Here is a 5479-nt window from a genome sequence, read left to right as displayed (position 1 = left end):
AAAAAAAAAAGCTCAAGATAATGCCTTTCTAGGTCTCAACTGGCTGCAAGGCATAGTCAGTTAAGTGAATCTGTTTACAGGAGGTTTAGGAGTGAGTGTGAAATGTTTCCAGAGTATAAGTATTAATTGCCTTTCTAGGGGCAAAAAACTAGAACAAACATGGGGCAGGATCAGTAAGATTAAGAAGAGTCATGATTTCTTGTGACTTGGTTTCCTAGATTGAAGGAAGCATGAGCATGTTATGAGGTCAAAAAGGAACTGCCAGAGGAAATCAAGAGACTAAATGAGTTAGAGAGCGAGAGATTGAGTAAGCGAATGTTTGACCAAACCTCTACAAAGGAGATCTTATAGAAGGAAATTGCATCTTGGGGAAGGTAATAAATGCTCATTAACATCCAGAAACTGCTAAAGGAAAGAAGGGGAGGATGGAAATAGAGAAGGAATCATCTGGATGTGGGATGAAGTGAGTTCCCTTCAACTTTTGTAGTCAGTGTGGTATTGAGGATGCATCAGCAAGGAAATCTGGAATAAATCAAATAGGGCAAGAGTAGAAGGGAGAGATGCAGGCAGAAAGCTTATGGCATACTTAATAACAACATTCATATGCATTAAAAACCAATAAATAAATAACTCTCCCTGTCACTTCCAACTTCTGTAGGACAGAAGAGAGCTGTTCAATAGGATTGTCAAGGATGTAAATATTTACATTAACAGACTGCCTTCTCTTCCTCCTGTAGAGTGACTGCTGTGTTTAAAACACCAACCTTTCAGCAGTCCAAAACTTAATCCACTGTGACATCATTGCTCATTACTAGAAGCATTGGCATATTTAATTTTTGTATTGTCAATCCAGATGGGAGTTTTCATGACTGGGATAAGTTAAATAAATGTCAAAGTCAAATTTGAGATTTTAGTCAAGTCAGCATTTGGCACTATGTCTATCCAACTCCATATATAGTGTTTTTTCATTTAGTCCTTTATTCTTTGTCTTTCCCTCTACATTCTTCTACTGTCAACAATATTATTTTATTAGTGTGTTTATATAAGGACATGTTTTTTCCCAGGTAGCGTAGTGGTTACGAATCGGTCTGCGAACCTCAAGTTCTGCAGTTCGAAACTACCAGCTGCTCCGCGGGAGAAAGATGAGGCGATCTGCTCCCGTAAAGATTTACAGCCTTGGAAACCCTGTTCAGGGTCGCTATGGGTCAAAACCGACTCGACGGCACTTAACAACAACAACAATGATCAATCAGGAGTCCTGATGTGGTGCAGTGGGTTAATGCACTGGACTGCAATCTCGGGTTGAGCCACAAGGTAGGCACTTCAAGCTCACCAGCCATTCCTTGGAAACTCTATACAGAGTCATTATGAGACATAACTGACTCAAAGGCATGTAACAATAACAATTAATCAGTTAAGGTCTTTACATTCATTTAATGTAGTAATAAATGAAGCAAGGGGATAATGAATGATTTAAAATCAGGAAAGATATGCACAATGATTGTATCCTTTCACCATACATATTCAGTCTGTATGCTGAGTAAATAATCCAAGAAGCAGAATTATATTAAGAGGAATGAGGAGGCATCAAGATTAGAGGAAGACTCATGAACAACCTGCGATATGCAGATAATGCAACCTTGCTTTTTGAAAATGAAAAGGGCTTACAATACTTACTGATAAACATCAGAGACTACAACCTACAGTATGGATTGCACCTCAATGTAAAGAAAACAAAAATCCTCAACATTGGACCAATAAATAACATCAAGATAAATGGAGAAAAGATTGAAGTTGCCAAAGACTTTGCTTGGAACCACAATCAACATCATGGAAGCAGCAGTCAAAAAATCAAGCAGTATATTGCATTGCAACTGCTGTGCAAGACTTCTTTAGAGTGTTTTAAGATCAAAGATATTAGGTTGAGGACTAAGTTATGCCTGACCCACACCATAGTAATTCAATGGTCTCATATGCAAGTGAAAAGTTGAACAATGAATAAGAACACCATAGAAGAATCAATGTATTTAAATGATGGTGTCTGATAAGAACATTGAAAGTGACACCGATGCACTATAAGGATCTTCTACAACAAAGATACAAGAGACCAAATGAAACAGACAGATGAAAATCCTGGAACCCTGAACTTTAGAGAAGAGGTTAAAGTGGATTGAGAGGGTGAGCAAGGGCAGTGAAAGAGGGAGACTGACTGATAAGCAGTTGTCCAGATGCAGCCTTCTGGAACTTTTGTGAGCAGCTTTGGTGACAGAAACTGACCTGACAGAGCAGGTTCACACAAGTGATGGGAAAGGTTTGATTCCTACTTTTCTCCCATGCTCCCCTGGTGACCAGAGGTGTGGCCAGCTCCCACCCTCATCCATCTCCAGCACAGACCCCGGTCTCCAGGAGTTCTGAGCTGTGTAGTTGTGAGCCATGCCAGTGAAAACCTGGGGCTGGCTGGGTCACTTTGGTACATGGATCCAAGAAACCAGAGCTACAGAACCTGCAGAGCCACCAGACCAGCTAAATTAGTCTAGCAGAAAGTCACATAAACAGCCACCCTGTCCCCAGATGCCCTAACAGTGTTAATGTCCTAACAGACATTGGAACCATATCCATCCAGAGCCTTCAGGAACTAATTCTAGATTGAGTGCCTTAATCATAGATAACATCTAGACCTATAGGAACTCCATCTAGGGCCAGGAGATCCATTGTCACCCCTCCTACACTCATCTTGTAAACTTCTTGGTTGGAAAGAGACCTCCAGAGTTTTCTCTCTGGGTCCAACGGCTGCACTAGACTTTTCCGTAGGTTTTTGTTTTAATCCTTTCTTTCATTACTTCATGGTTTTAGTGTGTTTGTTCTTCTCATTCTCTTTCCAGTCCCTTGATTTTTTTCCTGTCTCTGCTTTTGTTTTACTTTTTCTTCTGTTTCTCATTTCATTTCCTCTTTTTTTTTTTTTTCCTTCTTATTCATCGTTCTTTATTACTCTGCTCTATATTTCCCTTTTCATCTTCCTTCTCTCTGGGTTTTCTAAGTACTTTTAAAATTTCTTCCTTTGATTTTTTTTTTTTCTTATTTTTCTCCTCTCAATTCTCCTGTCCCTCTTTATTCATTTTTCTGTTTGCTGCCTGTTTTTTGTTTTTTTTTTAGTTTGTTACTTTCTCCTTTCATGGTTGATTCCTTATTTATTTATTTATTCTGTTTGTTTTGTATTCTACTTTGTGTGGAGGTAGGGATTTTCTCCTCCTTTCCACCCAAGAGGAACCATAAAACCATGCCCATACAACCCAGCCACAACCATACCCTATGTAGCTTCATCCACTGGGCAAGACCCAAGACTTGGATCCTATACCACTGATCAATTCTATACCACCCGATAACTCCTATAGCTCCTGATCAGTGATAGACAGCAACCAACACCAGACAAAGCAACATAGTTGATGACAGCTAAGAACACAGTGATATACAATCATCAATTCAATATAAATACCGCAACACCACAATTCCCTATAGACAACAGGCAGTTTTAGCTCACAGAAAGGAAAAATAGAGAATATCTCAAACAAATGACCAAAATGAAGAGACAGAAAATATTTCTGAGGAATAAAAAGTAATAGAACTAACTGAAAAGGAATTCCAAAGAATGATGTTTAGGTACCTTCAAAAGATTGACAGAGAGATCTAGGAGAGCAAGTAAAATAAGAGAAAACTTTAGAAGAATTCAGAAAAACACTGTAAAAACAGACAAAATAAGTGTAAATTTTGAATCAATAGAAAACCTACATATATAAATCCAGAAAGTTAATACTAATATCTAAGAACTGGACAATACATTGAAAAGGCAATGGAGTATATTTGAAGCAGTTTCACTGTGGATTAATGTGCCAGACTGAAAGGCCATTTGAACTGCAAGGTTGGCAGTTCAAGCTCACCAGTGTCGCCTTGGAAACCCTATATAGGGTAGCTATGGGTCAGAACTGACTCAACGGCACTTAACAACAACAAAACATCAAAATTAGTGAGTTTAAATATAAATCTCTCCACACTAATATATTTGAAGAACAATCAGAAAAAATAATTTAAAAATCTGAAAAAAAAAAGAGGTATGATGGACACTATGAAGAGGAATAACTTGCAGGATATCAGAAATCTATATCAGGAAGAGACATTAAAAAACACAGAGACTGGGGTTTGCTTGCCCTCTAAGTTCTCTTCCCCTTGCCCCCTCCCCACATACCATGAACATCAAACCAAATGGAAAGCAGTGCTCCAGCAAGGGCATTGGCAGGGACATGGGCTCCAGCAGCACCCAGGAGGAGGAGGTCCAGACATTAAACCCAGAGAACTGTTCGGGCTCTTCCAGCCATTCAAGGGGTATGAAAGGTCTCTGATCAAACTCACATCAAGACAGCCTGTTGGTTTTGTGATCTTTGACAGCTGAGCAGGAGCAGAAGCAGACAAGAATGCATTGAACAGTATTTGCTTTGATCTGGAGAACCCATAGACCCTGAGGCTAGAAGCTTGCTAAAGTTAGCACCAAGATGGGCAAGAGCAATCTAATGGCAATCCCAAATCCCACCAGTGCTCACCCTACCCTAGGAGCACACATAACCCCTCTAACCTGATGGGGACCAATCTGATCCCTGTGTCCCCAGAGACCTGGGAACCCTACCATCTGTATACCACAGAGTTGACCCCAGACATCTCACAGAATGCATTTGCCTGCCCAGCTGCCACTGCTGCCACAGCCTTATTATCTTCAGGTGTGCTGATACCCTTCCTCTGACACCACCTACTGAGAATGGAAGTATTCTCTTCTATTAGTTCTTCAGTCTTATCACTGCAGCTTGAAGTCCCTGCCCAGTGAGAGATCACCAGTGCAGTTGGTTTACGGGATCTGTACAGTGGTGCTAGGAGCTTCCACTGACCTCAGGCAGCTGCTGCTTCCTCCAAAGATTGTGAATTTTAACCTGATTCCGTGGATTTCTTCCTGTTTCCTGTCTCTTCTTTTTCAACCATGTCCTTTCTCAAGGCTTTCCTCCAAGCCTTCATGGGAGGATTCAAGGCCCTCCTGGCTAGGACACCCAGACTCTTGATTCTCATGGGACCAAGCAAGGGACAACCTCCTGTCCAGTATTTCTTAGGTAGATCTACTTCAATGAAATGAAATATTTAAATTTGCATGCTTTCTGGCATGAGTTAAGACACTTAAACTTAATGTGTAACGTGAAAGTACAAACTGTTCTCATGTTGATGGCACCATAACAACAGATACTGGCCACTAATGGCTCATTTTTGGTCCATTCCTTATACCCTTCACCCCACAAGGACCCAGCTCTACATCCAGTTTTATCCTGATGGTCCCACCCTAACCCACTTCCAGGCTGAAACATCTACAAAATATAAAAACAAAACAACAACAAAAAATATATGGTGTTTACTTTTCCAAATCAGGGTCCTCTATTTCCTATTTAGA

General features: G+C 40.3%; 1 pseudogene; it reads left to right on the top strand.

Moving 5' to 3' along the window:
- Positions 1 to 4120: 4120 nt before the first annotated feature.
- LOC102828840 lies at positions 4121 to 4802 on the top strand (annotated as a pseudogene).
- The last annotated feature ends 677 nt before the right edge of the window (positions 4803 to 5479 follow it).

This window comes from Chrysochloris asiatica, unplaced genomic scaffold (genome assembly GCF_000296735.1).
Source record: "Chrysochloris asiatica unplaced genomic scaffold, ChrAsi1.0 scaffold00131, whole genome shotgun sequence".
Classification (NCBI taxonomy): Eukaryota; Metazoa; Chordata; class Mammalia; order Afrosoricida; family Chrysochloridae; genus Chrysochloris; species Chrysochloris asiatica.
Note: the sequence above shows the minus strand (reverse complement) of the source record. Positions and strands in the feature narration are given on the sequence as shown.